Here is a 14,621-nt window from a genome sequence, read left to right on the forward strand (position 1 = left end):
GGTGAGTTTGATTGATAATCTAGTTCCCAGTATCAAACACATTTTTAATTTATTTAGTTAGTTTATTTAATTTTATTTTTTTGGTTTTCCAAGGTAGGATTTCACTGTAGCCCGGGCTGACCTGGAATTCACTATGGAGTCTCAGGGTGGCCTCGAACTCATGGCGATCCTCCTACCTCTACTTCCTGAGTGCTGGGATTAAAGGCGTGCACCACCATACCTGACTTTTATTTTTTTTTCAGCAACTTCATTCTTTTGCTTCTTGGCCATCTTATCAATAATCTACTCAATTATCTTTCCATTTCATTTCATGGCTTTTCCCTGAATTCCCAACATTCAATTAACCAAAGCAAATTCAGAAGAGATGAAGAATAAGTTTTCATTAATATTTCTTATCTCATGATGTGTGAATCATTTACATTCTGTGCATCGTATTTATGAAAGAGAAGTAATATTGATCCAATACCTTAATCCAGAACTGATGCTTTTTTTCTTCCTGAATTAACTATTCATCATTTAAAACATATGAGGAGGTAGTCAATGCCAGAATAAACATATTCACAGTATATTAAAAATAAAAATATGTCACATCAGAATTAAGCATGAATTATGTAATCACTCAACATTCAAATGGTCAATCTTTATGTTTTTATATATGATAAAACATAAATATTATTACATTTCTGTAGTGACATCAAATAATTTAAAAATGCTAGTTTCATAGGAATTTTGTGTATATATAATGTTATTTGGATAAAATGGGATGGCTACTTTTATTTAGTTAAGAAGTATATTTATTGATGCATTTGCAAGCAGAAGAGAGAGAGAGAAGAGAAACAGTTAAGAAGTATATTTATTGATGTATTTGCAAGCAGAAAAGAGACAGAGAGCGAGAGCGAGAGAGAGAGAGAAGAGAAACAGAGAGGATGGACATACGAGGGCTGCTGGTAGGTGCAAACACTTCAGGTGCATGCGCCCCTTGTGCATTTAGCTTCGCATGAGTACCGAGGAATTGAACCCAGGTTGTCTAGCTTTGCAGCAAGTGTCTTAACATCTGATCCATTCTCCTGCTCCAAGATGACTCTTTTTATATGTGGAAAAAGTAGTTAATCATCTCAAAAGTTTGAAAGTTGTCATAAAATAGTGTTAATAATTTATTTCTCATTGAAATGATTGAGAGCTTGCTTAATAGTCTCCTTAATAGGTGTCAAAGACAGTTAAGCCAATCTTATACCATTTAAAAATAGTGCAAATGTACTTGAAAGTACTTTAAGTAGAACAGCAAGTTAATAAGGGATAAAATTTATTTTCTGAAGCCAACAAAAATTCTAGAGCAAGCTGTAATTATAATAACAATGAGATCTTGCTATAAATACAGGTAAAAAATTTTGCTACATAGATATCAGAAACAAGCTAGTATAATAACACAGTGTGGATAAGAGGGCTTATTCCAGACAAGCTGGAGTGTCCCCGTTAAAAAATGTATCTTGCAGGCTGGAGAGATGGCTTAGCAGTTAAGCGCTTGCCTGTGAAGCCTAAGGACCCTGGTTCGAGGCTCGGTTCCCCAGGTCCCACGTTAGTCAGATGCACAAGGGGGCGCATGCGTCTGGAGTTCGTTTGCAGAGGCTGGAAGCCCTGGCGTGCCCATTCTCTCTCTCTCCTTCTATCTGTCTTTCTCTCTGTGTCTGTTGCTCTCAAATAAATAAATAAATAATTTTTAAAAATGTATCTTGCCAGATGTGGGGGCACACGCTTTTAATCCCAGCACTCGGGAGGCAGAGGTAGGAGGATCACTGTGAGTTTGAGGCCATCCTGAGACTACATAGTTCCAGGTCAGCCTGGGCTAGAGGGAGACCTTACCTCAAAAAACTAAAAAAAAAGTTGTATCTGTAATTTCAAAAGTTACCCCTGTTTGATAAATTTTGTACTATTCATAATTTAAATAAAACTAAGCAATATATATGGAAACAGACAAGTATAAAATAGCTTCATTCTAAATATCTAACAGATTTTCAAAAATACTGGTTTTGAAACACTGAAAGTTTCAACAGATAGAGGACAGAAACCTAGTACTGTTACTATTTAAATAGATGTACAAATTGTTATAAAATTTTAATGAAAGTATTATAAGGAGAACAAATATTTAACTTGAACATTTTGGACATAATGAAAAGAATGATAAAATATTCCTATTCATTAGGTTTTACTGTTTATGGGCTTTAGAACTTGGAATATATAGGAGGTAAAGAGAGACTAATGGGGCAAGACAGCTTATTATAAGCTAAATATTAACAATATTTCTCTGCCTAATCAGTAGATGCATAAGAGTGAAATGATAAAATATTTACCACAGGCAAAAGTCTCCAGCAACACCTCAGGAAGCTTCATTATTAGTGCCCTTTGCTTTGAGGTGTCCAGCTTTTAAAATTTTTCTTTTTTATTTTTAGAGAGAGAGAGAGAGAGAGAGAGAGACAGACAGAGGGACAGAGAGAGAGAGGAGAGAGGGAGAGAGAGAGAATTGGGGCACCAGGACCTCAGCCACTGCGATCTAACTCCAGACACTTGTGCTGCTTTGTGGAAAAGTGTAACCTGGAGCTTGCCTCACCTTTGTGTCTGACTTATGTGGCATTTGGAGAGTTGAGCAAAGAGGTGTCCAGCTTTTTGGAGTACAAAACTGATTTCTTTGTCTCTCTGGTATAAATATGTCCATTTTACAAGTAGTGCAAACTTTCCATAAACCAACCCAAATTCCTTTTTTACAGAAGAATATGTTTTTATTTTTTCACTAGAAAATCCTGATTGAAATACACTGTGGGTATTTAAATGTGTAAATGGGAGAATTTACTCGTTTTTGACTACGTATATTAGTTGCTTCTTTCAGTGCTGCAATACTGTGGCTCACAGTTTGAAAGGATGCAGGATACAGTCCATCATGGCAGGGAAGGAATGGTAGAGGGAGCCTGGGCTGGCTTGTTGCATTTCTTTTTTTTTTTTTTTTGCAGGTTCATGGTTGGTTTTGGTCAAACTTTTTATTTAGTATTCTGTAGTTGTTTACCACACACTTAACAGGAGGAGGGGGAAGGGGAGGCTCTTGCAGATTCCCAATGAAATGTCAGGAAAGCAAAGTATGGCCAGCATTTTCCATTTGCTTTTTTGGGTTTCTGGGTGAATAGCACTTTCCTATGAATCTCATCTTAGGTTCATACTGAGAATACTGAGATTTCTGTTGGAAGACACCCTGGAATCTTAAGGGTAGCAAATCCCAGCCACCCTCTAAAACTTGTTTTTCTGTATAGTTAGGATCGTTCATTCTCTCAAAGGAGACCAAAGGACATCTAGATGACTAGATGTTTGTGGAAGATCTTAAAAGTGTTTGTCTCATTTAATGGGGAAAATGAGATAGGAAATGGCCTTTAAAGACACCTTTATTTAGAAAATTACAACACTAGTAGTGTACAATTCAAATCTTAACACATTTTTAACATTTGCCGTTGAAAGCAGTATCAAATAAAATTAAACATGTTTAACTTTTTTTCCTCACAAGAACATAAAACTTATGAACGGGAACGTAAACAGGAATTTTTAAAATGCTAACACAACTATTTTTTAGTAGTCCTCGGGTAGTTATGACAGAACAGTTTCCACTTTTTTTGCTTGTTTCTTTGAATGGGGATTTTGGCCCGAAGTTTTGTTAGTTTCTAGGATCTGCTTCTGCCTGCCCTCTATCAGCGGCTTCCTGGGCGGCCACCACGTCTTGGCGCTCGGCGGCTTGAGCTGCTGCAGGAGTCGCGGAGCAGGGCAGCGCCTTTCCGTGGAAGGGGAGCCCCCGCCCTCGTCCGCCCCGCGACCACCACCGCCAGCTAGCCTAGAGATCCCTTCGACTTCCTCCACATCCTTCCCGTGAGCTGCTGTAACCATCGTAGCCACTGCTTCCCCCGAAGACGGGCCTCGTGCAGGAGGAGCACTTCCTGAGTTACCATGACTCCCAGGAATCTCTGTGGGCGCCTCGCTGGGATGCTCTGATAGGCCCTATCCCGACCACATCCATCTCTGTCACCATAGCCCCTTGATGGGTAGTCATCACGTGAACTGGAATGATCACAGTCGCGGTAAGTATAGCCTCTTGGTGGTGGTGCATGATCTCTTGTGTCACGGGAACTTGGACAATCTCGGCTTGAATAGGTGTCTTTAGAATATCCATCATCTCGTGGAGACAAAGAAACATCCCTACGAGAAGGCAGGGGTTCCCTTCGTGGTGGGCCTCCATAACCATCTCTTCCACGTGACACAGGGGCTCTTCCCCCCATTCCACGGCTACTGCGAACGGGTCGTGAAGGAGCTGATCTTTCAGGAGGAGGACCTCCACTACGTGGTGGTGGTCCTCTTTTTACCGGAAGTGGTCCCCTGGAAGAACTCATGTTAAAATTCATCAAATATCCTCCATCATCCATGTGTCCTCCACAGTGAGGGGCGTCCCCTAGTTCCTCCACTTCCTCCTCTTCCTCCTCTAAGACCTCTGGGAGGGCCTCTGCTTCTTGGAGGGGGAGGCAGCCCACGTCTTCCACTTTCAAATGATGGCTTAGTGGCTTGCTCCACCTTGATGGCTTTTCCATCCAAGGACTTTCCATTCATGTCTCTGGCTGCATTCTTGGCATCTGCTGGGCTTTCAAAAGTGACAAAAGCAAATCCTCTTGATTTGTTGGTTTCTGGTCCTTCATTAAAAGTACTTCCACTATCTGTCCATATTTGCCAAACACTGCTTCAAGGGCTTTTTCACTAGTCTCTGTATTAAGCCCTCCAATGAAGAGCTTTCCTGGGTGATCTGCCTCAACCATTTTTTTCCACGTGGTAAGTCAAAGCAGGTGGCAACATTGTCCAGCTCCTACAAGCTCCCCGACTGGGCCTTCCTAGAACCTCAGCGCATGTGGTCTGCTGCACCATCACCAAAGGGAAGGAGAAATCCTCTATGAACTGCCCAACGAGGCTTGCCATTTTGTCTGTGGTCAGGAAGCAGAGAGACATGAATGCTGGTGTTCAGACCATTTCTGCCTTTTTCCCCTTATTATTCAATCTGTGATCTCAGTCTATGGGATGATGTTAGCCACATTCAAGGTATATTTTTTCCTTCTTAGCTAAACATCTCTAGAAATGCCCTCACAAACACATCCCGATTTGTGCCAGCTAATTCCAAATCAGTCAAGATGATGGTTGAGATTAATGATCATACTACAAATTAATATCATTGCTGAATAATGAAATTTCAAAGTTGTTTTAAAGGTTTCTAATTTATTATAATCATGTAATCAAAGTTGTTTTACTCTAGAAATGGACGAGTATATAAAAATGATAGAGGGCTGGAGAGATGGCTTAACGGATAAGATGTTTTCCTGCTAAGCCTAAGACTGCAGGTTCATTTTCCCAGTATCCCCATAACCCAGATGCACATAGTGATGTATGTGTCTGGAGATCATTTGCAGTGGCTGGAGGCCCTGGCATGCCCATTCTGTCTACATACCTGCCTGTTCCTCAGTTATAAATAAATAAATAAAGTAAGATAGAATGAGGAATGTGAAGGGATCTGAGCATACAGAATGACTTTCATGATATTTTCAAAACACAGTATAATTTCAATTAAATTTCCATGTAGTACAAAAACGTTAAACCCAATTGTGTATGAAAAATGACAGTAAATTATATAACTGCTAAAGGTACAAATAATAAATCCAGAATAAATACAGTTATAATAAAAATTAAGAGTGAGGCTGGAGAGATGGCTTAAGGCATTAAGGCATTTGCAGCGGGGAGTCCTTGTGTTGGGCTTATTAGTGGCTCACGGCCGCACTTGAGAGATGGTACTTTTGAGCACCTTTCATTCTGTGTATGCATTTCCCCTTTCCCTTTATGCTAGCATCTGTAAAGGCCATTCAATAGAAGTATTGCTACTAGCTTCTTTCAGCTTAAAGCATAAAAGATTTAGCAGCGCTTCCTAGAAACCCCAGTGTTGTTCCACATTCTTAGCATATTTGTTCAAGATACATTCACCATATTCATGTAGATATATTTCTGGCTCCATTGTTGGTTTGTTTGGCTTTTATTCTGTCGCTTTTAATGTCAGAAGCATACTGTTTTAGGCACTGTAATTTTGCAGCTTATTTTCAAGTGAGATTGAGTTACATCTCCAGCTTTATTTCTTCTGCTTATTTGCTTTTGGTATTTGGAAACTTTTTGTGGTACCATATGAATTTTGGTTAAAATATGTTTTATTTTATTTATTTATTAAAGAGAGAGAGAGAGATAATGGCAGGAGGGATGGGTGTGCTAAGGCCTCAATTCACTGCAAATGGACCTCAGATCCACATGCCACCTTGTACATCTGGCTCACATGGGTACTGTGGAATCAAACTTGGGTCCTTAGTGTTCTTAGGAAAACATCTTAACTACTAAGCCATCACTCCACATCTGAAATTGCTTTGTACCTGTGGAGTCTTTTATTTGTCCATATGTAAATCCATGCCACCTGCAGAGACAAAGGTACTATTTTCTTTCCAGTTAGGAAACCTTTAATTTCTTTTACTTGCCTGGTCTTGGCTTGCATTTCCAGGATTGAAGAGACAAGGTGACATTGGGCATCTCTGACTTGCTCCTGATCTCAGAGGAAAAGCCGTCAGCTTGTCACCATGGAACCTGATGCTAGCTAATGGTTCTCATGTGTGGTCATTATTGTGCAGAGGTGTGTTCCTTCTCTACCTAGGGGATGAGAGTTTTATCATAAGAAGTGCTTGAATTTTGTCCAGTGCTTGGAAAATATAGTGAAAAGCTCTTGACCTGACTTGACAATGATTCCTTAATGACTCCTGACAGTCAATAAAAGTCAAGATGGAATTTTGTCAAGCAATATTTAGCACACAAGAGTGACAACACTGTGAAGAGACTGTGGAGAGCTGCGATGTGCCGCGCCCTAAAGACGGCGTCGGCTTCCGCCTTCCGCTAGCCCGACAGCGAGCGCTCTCTGGGATAAACAAGTCCTTATTTGGCTGAGGCTGCTTAACTAATTCTGCTTCCTTAATCGTGGACCTATCTGCATGGGCCACGTGGCTCACTAGGGTTGGCTAGCGCCGGACTACTTAGCTTGTGGGTCGGCTCTCCCCGGGGTCAGAAGATTGTTCAAGGTTCCTGAATAAACTGCTTAGAGAAGAGCTCTCGGGTCGCATCATTCTTGCTGGTCGAGGTGGTAGCGACAAGTGGTGGCCCGAACGGGAACCTCTCTAGAAGGAGGAGGCTCAGAACTTTTTGCAGTCAGGGCAGCGCTGGTAAGTTCCCTAAGGTAAGGTGGGACAATAAAGATCGCGGGGAAGCGACAACTTGTGCTGTACTCTGTAGATAAAAAGAGAGCGAAGAAGAGTTCGCAGTGATAGCGAACTGAAAGTAAAGTCACTGCGGATTAGTGAGCAGAGTTAAAGGTAAAAGTAACTATGGGCGCTTCTCATTCACACCCAATTTTTTTGGCTCTTCAGGAGCTGCTTTTGTCAAAGAATTTAAAAGTTAAGAAAAGTACCCTAGAGAGATTCTTGAATGAGTGCGATACTGTCGCCCCCTGGTTTGCGATGTCGGGCAACCTAATGGTCGCGTGCTGGGATAAGAGAGGAGGTTCAAAGGCTTGCTTTAGATGTGGCAAGATGGGACACCTTAAAAGGCAATGCCCTGAGAGGGAAAATACACCAAATACAGGAAACAGCCTAGGCCCCAGGCAGCCTGGGCTATGTCCGAAATGTAAAAAGGGGAAAGGATATGTTAAATGGAAAGATGTGCTCACAGGAACGTGGCATGGCCCTGATCCTGTATTGACGTGGATGAGAGGGTCTGTTTGTGTTTTTCCGCAGGATCGTCAGGATCCAGTGTGGGTGCCTGAGAGACTGACCAGAAAAGTCCAACATAAAGATCCTTCTGCTATAGATGCTGATAGGCCTGAGGTGGAGTCTGACTCAGGCAGAACCTCGATGGGGGATCTTGTCGGTGTTTCCAAAGCCTCTTCCGGTTCAATATAATGCCCAAGTTTTCCCTCGCTTTTTTGCTAGCAATAAAAGTTTAGGTTTCTTCTATTTGCCCTTGGATGGGGAAATTAGTCCCGTTGAAGGCAATGTTAGTGTACCACTAGTGGGAAGTTTGTGCTTTTTGCTGGTAAGTAATATTAGTCAAATAAGCCCATGTGTGATGCTTTATAATCAGTCTGCTGCCTGGATGGAAGCCCCTTGGAGCCCAGGCCAATTTTCAGTTAATGCCTCCTGGATTAGTGATCGATGGCCTCGGAGTTATGGAGGTGGCATGGATGCCTAGGTGGGCTCCCTTCTGTCATGGTGCTATTGGGAGCGATGGCTGGTCTCCTGGTGCTGGCCTTCTTGGCGGGCCTGTGGTGTCTATGCAAGATGAGGGTCGCACAGCAAAGGAATGCAGCTGTGATTATTCAGGCCTTTACAGCCATTGCGGCAGGACAGTCCCCTTACGCATGGCTTGCTGTCATGAAGAGCTAGAACACTCAGCACGTTCAGGTTGCGAGGCAAAGTACTGCACTCTAGGTATGCCGCCTGCAGTTAGCAGCCTAGAGGAGAGCATGTCTGAGAGAAAGCGGGTTAGTACCGTCTTTTCCCCATAATATCCATCCTTACTCCTGCCTCTGGAAAAATCTGTACTGGATTTCACTACAGAGCTCAGACCTCTACTCTCACCTGTTTCGTTTAAAACAAAAAGGGGGAACTGTGGAGAGCTGCAATGTGCCACGCCCTAAAGATGGCGTTGGCTTCCGCCTTCCGCTAGCCCGATAGCGAGCGCTCTCTGGGATAAACAAGTCCTTATTTGGCTGAGGCTGCTTAACTAATTCTGCTTCCTTCATCGTGGACCTATCTGCATGGGCCACGTGGCTCACTAGGGTTGGCTAGCGCAGGACTACTTAGCTTGTGGGTCGGCTCTCCCCGGGGTCAGAAGATTGTTCAAGGTTCCTGAATAAACTGCTTAGAGAAGAGCTCTCGGGTCGCGTCATTCTTGCTGGTCGAGGTGGTCGCGACAAGAGACAAGCTAGGGAATGGCAGACATGCATGGAAGTCATGAGCTGCTCAGTTGTACAGCACAGTTCCTGAGGAGCTTTGCCTCAGCCCACTTCTCCAGGCCTTTATAAATGCATGTTACATATTGTTTATATGTCAGAAAGAGAAAGAGAGAGAAAGGCGCGTTGAGAGAGAGTATGCATGTGCCAGATCCACTTGTCCATGTAAATAAATGAACTCCAGAAGCATGTACCACATTGTACATCTAGCTTTACCTGGGTACTGTGGGCTTGAACCTGCATCTACAGGCTTTGCAAGTAAGTGTCTTTAACTGTTGAGCCATCTCCCAGTCCATGCAGCCATTTCTTTTTTTTTAAAATTTATTTGAGAGTGACAGAGAGAGAAAGAGGCAGATAGAGAGAGAATGGGTGCGTGAGGGCCTTCAGCCACTGCAAACTCCAGACACATGCGCCCTCTTGTGCATCTGGCTAAAGTGGGTCCTGGGGAATCAAACCTCAAACCTGGGTCCTTAGGCTTCACATGCAAGCGCTTAACCACTAAGCCATATCTCCAGCCCTTATGCAGACATTTCTTTATTGTAGTTTTCAAGGACCACTGTAGAATGTGCCAGGAATGCAATCTTGATACAAAAAAGAACTGGCCATTATGAGGGTCTTTCTGTTTCATTCACAGCCTTCCTGGCCTACTACTTCATTCCTCTCTAAATCAGGATGGGTTTCAAAATGGGCCCAGCACTTCGTATGGTCTCAGGACACAGAACTCTTTCTGGGCTGCCACCAGGGGTCCTTTCACTGCAGCACAATGGGGCATGTACAGTGATGACACCTCTTCCACGATATCTTTCCCAAACATAAGGAACTTGCTCAACAGTGAATCTTGGGCTTCTGTGGTCTCTTGTTGCCCCCATGAAAGAAGAAAACCTCCTTTTTCTAACATGTTGTATATAAGTATGTTCTGTCTTGTGGTATTTAGAAAAGTACACACCAAAAGTATTGACAAAATTGGCATCGAGAGTCAGTCTAGTCTCATAGAATCATGACTTCTGGTAAAGGTGGAGGGGCAGCACACCATAATCCAAACCGAGAATTCAGACATCAGGCTGGGCACACAGAAGCTGGACACACAGAGTATTTATGGGAAATAAGGGTGACAGGTAGCAAAAAGTCACCTCCCCCAATTTTGTCAATGAAGTGGCCTCATTGATTAATAGAAATAAAAGTGGAAATGAGGGTTTCTGTCTCCATGCCCTCATTATGAAACAGTAATGGGATTTTTCATTCTTGGGATAAAAGGGGGTGAGCACTGTGATGTCCCAGATGTTTCAGGATTTTTGCTGATGTGGATGCCTTTGGGTCATCCATGGTGCTGTAAGTAAGCCCTTACCCACACTCCTGTAAGTAATACCAATATACTCACTGGTTCACCCAGTTGGACTCTGATGCATGCACTACTTTGATCTGTAGATGGCACTGTACGTGAGGAGTGAATTATTATTGGTTCACATTTCTCCACACAATGTTAACACAACAGGCTGTCAAATACCAAACTCACCATATTCTTGTACTTTTCATTGAACAATAAATTGTGGAAAAACTATTTACATCTGTAGGCAGTCCAGGAGCAAGTCAGGTATGAGTTTGGCAATTGTAGCCTAATAAATATGGTGGGTAGCGGGTGTTGGAGGATCTCGTAGAATTTGTCCCTGGGAAGGTTTGTGATAGGGTCATTAGTCAATGTCTGTGGGCTTAGTATGTCAGAAGTATGACAGATTATGACTTCATATCCTCCCTAACACTATGCATAAGCCAGTGCTCATAACAAATATTAAGCCACCCATTCCTTACCACAACAGAGTTTACTTTTGACAGCATAGTGCCGTCCTTCACCTCCCCTACCAGGAAGGCTGGACTATTGCCTCAACCTTCTCACATACCTGCATGAACACCTCAGATAGGGTAAACTTGTATACACGAGGAAAGCTGGAAGCAGTACCACTGGCTTCAGAGTGGGGCTAGTTTAACTGGCGTCATCTGTGAATGCCAAAAATGATCAGTTCAACAACAGAACCTCACTTACCACAAGTCAACCCCATATAATATTGACACAAAACCCTATCTTCCCATATCATGTTTAATTTCTAAATGCAGACAACATAAGGTAATAAAGCTGCCAAACATGATAAAACCAGCCATATACAACCTGCCTAAGTGGCCATGACATTCAGCCTATGAAGGTCCTCCATTATCTATTGCCTATGTTTCATAGATAGTTTTGTTCAGCTAAACTGGGATTTTACATTAAGTGGTGGGTCACATCAAGTGCTGATTTAATGTAATATGCATTCTGTTCAGTAACATAAGGTACATTATGTGTTGCTTGAGTTAACTTCTCATGGATAGGACAAAACACTTGACCAGAACTGGCTTGTAGAAAGAAAACAGTTATTTCTGGCTTACAGCTCCAAGGGGGAGTTTCCTCAAGCATCGGCAGAGCAGGAAGGGAGGAGACAGAGTGAGCCACTGAGGCCCATGGCCAGGGACACGCCCACTACAGGAAGGAGTTACTTCTCACAGGCTGCACCAGATAGGATTTCACATGAGGCTTGATCACAAACACTTGAGGCTGTGGGAAAATTTTACTTTCCTCAAACCACACTGATAGATAGCAGGCAGGAGTGGATTTGTATACCTGCTCTGGATTGAACCTCAGCTGTGTGAGGACGTACCTTCCCAGCCTTTACACCTGGCAGTGATGATTTCATGTGCCACAAGAAACCTAACTGCCAGTGCCTTTGATACACTCAGCCGTGGAGACCATCATCACCAGCACTCCATAAGACCTCAAGGCTAACTCTATGACCTCCTGAGACCTCAAGACTAAGCCTATGTCCTCATAAGACCTCAAGGCTAAGCCCATGACCTCATAAGACCTCAAGGCTAACCCTATGATCATATAAGCCCTTAAGGCTAACCTTATTATCTCATAAGCCCCACAGGGCTTCACCTTTCTTCCCAAAACCTTCTGGTATGATCAGTTGTTTGTTTCCACTCAAAAAGTTAGGAAATAATGCTATGATCACGTTACTTCCCAATAACCCCACACAAGTGTGAAATCTTCTCATAGCTTAGCAGAGTTATTAACATTTCACAGGGACCCAGAGTCCTTGGCTCCATTCCTACCTGCATCATTCAGACTTCGTGTCTGCAATGTCTTTGCACTGTGAACCAGCCAGGCTATGTAAGATTTCACCTTTAGATAGTAGGCCTCCTTGCCCCTCAGGATCACACTGGAAAATTTACTTCTTTCAGATTTCTCGTTGGGGTTTCAGGAGGTAGTCCATACCCCTGCAGCAGAGCCTTGCTCATCGGGGTTAAAAAGGAATGAACCCTTCCATGACTTTCATTTCAGACTTCTAACTGCCAAAATTCTGAGAATTAAGTTTTTGTTTGTTTGGTTGGTTGGTTTCAGCAACTTAGGTTGTCATATTGGTTACAATTTAAACAAGGGTGTTTATTTTTTTCTGAGAGATAATGTATATTATTTTTCCTTGGAAATCAGGAATATGATAAATTTGTCTATCACTACTTGTATTTAGCATTTCAGTATTTAGCTATTCAGGTCAGTCAACTGAAGAAAAAAGTAAAATTATAAAGAAGAGATTATTTTTCATGGTAAGATTACTCAAATAAATTCAAACACATCTTTTCTAGTTTATTCACAAAAAGAAAGTGGGTGTGTATGTCAGAGAAAGAGAGAGAGAGAGAGAATGAATGAATACAGGCATGACAGATTCTCCTGCCCTGCAAATAAACTCCAGATGCATGCACTACTTTGTGGTACTAGCTTTACAGGGATACTGAGGAATCGAACCCTGGCCATCAAGCTGTGCAAGCAAGCACCTGTAACTGTTGAGCCATCTCTTCAGTCCCAAACACATTTTCTGATGACGTGATAAACAGTTCTGATAGGGGCAAGACTTACTTTAATAGCTCAAATGATATACAATAGGTTAAAGATTTTCAGAAATAAATCCAATAAAATATTAGACATATAAATATATGGGAAAAATAATGAAATGTTAATGCAAGACACTAGTGAATCTTAAATTAATGGAGTTATGCACTATTCTCACATATTGGAAGACTTGTTATCATAGAGTTGCCATTATAACCCCAAATAATTTACAATTTCAAATAAGTTAAGGGATACTTTCAATGCCTTTTAAAATAAAGTATTCAAAATTTAGTGGAAGTAGAAAGCTTACATGTTTAAGAAGGTGGTTAGAAGAGTTTTCTAAACTATCAGAACAAAAGCTACATTACATAAGAGGATGCGGTGCCTCTGTGAGGACAGATGTAGTCACATGGAGCCAAATTAAGAGCACAGGCGCATGGTCATGATGGAAGCACGAGGAGACAACGCAGCACAACAGAGAAGAGGAAAACATTGGTTCAGAAACAATATTATGCCTTTCTGCAGACTAAAAGTGGGCTTCTACTTCTGAAAATATACCAAGTGGTAAAATTTCCCCCCCCTGGAAAAAGTTATAATCATAGACAATGTGCTTTGAAAATACATTTAAGTCTTCCTAGATTCAAGAATGTGTTTACATATTTCAAAGTCAACATTTAATGGTAGAAGGAAAGGAGCCTTCCTTTAGAGATTATGAGGTAAAGGTCACCTTTTCCATTACTACAAAGGATGAAGAAATATTAAACAAAAAGGTGAGGCTGATATTTTGTTAAAGAGGTGAAACCCTCGTGGGCACATGCAAAATTTGTTTTAAGAATCTCAGCAACTAAAAGTTAGGAGTAAATATTACCTACAGTGAATCAGCACTAACAGACACTAAACTCTAGTTCCATGAACTCTCAGTCTCTATAACTGGATTTGGGGATTAAGGATGTGTCAAAATGAAAGTTAAGATGAAGTGAATATGACCCTATATCTTAAATCAGTTCTGCTTTATCATGATACTCCCAGGCACTTGGCCAAGTGGAAATTATCCTTAGGTGTGTGAAAAGAAAACAGGAATGGAGAGATGGCTCAACAGTTAAGGTGTGTGCTTACAAAGTCTGATTGGCCGGATTAAATTCTCTGGTACCCTCATAAAGTTAGATGTACAGTGTAGTGCCCAGGCACATCCATTCTCTCTCTCTACAAATGAACAACGTAAAAGTCTGAATGAAATTCAAAAGTAAGCAAACCTCAATGGATACATACAATGCAGTAACAAAAAAAAAATACTTAAAAATTTTTGTGTATTTCAAAGATACAATATAAAAAGGTTAATGACTAGAAATTGCTTGAAAATTAGAACCTCTAGAATTACACGTTCCATAAAGCCCAATGGTAGATCTACTTACCATAAAAACATTTAAACAGACATAAGGAACTTGGCATTTCCTGCACAAGTTACTCAGAGAATGAGGTGGGGCTTGAGGTCTGAGGTACGTGGCTACCCCGCAGCAGGAGGAGCAGGAGCCCCAGGGAGTTTGAACAGTGAATTCATAAAAGCTTCAAAGATACTGGGAGGTGCTGCAAGAGAGAAATTCTGAAGTT

General features: G+C 41.7%; 1 pseudogene; it reads right to left on the reverse strand.

Moving 5' to 3' along the window:
* Positions 1-3,973: 3,973 nt before the first annotated feature.
* LOC101613902 lies at positions 3,974-4,842 on the reverse strand (annotated as a pseudogene).
* Between the last annotated feature and the right edge of the window lie 9,779 nt (positions 4,843-14,621).

This window comes from Jaculus jaculus, chromosome 12 (genome assembly GCF_020740685.1).
Source record: "Jaculus jaculus isolate mJacJac1 chromosome 12, mJacJac1.mat.Y.cur, whole genome shotgun sequence".
Taxonomy (NCBI): Eukaryota; Metazoa; Chordata; class Mammalia; order Rodentia; family Dipodidae; genus Jaculus; species Jaculus jaculus.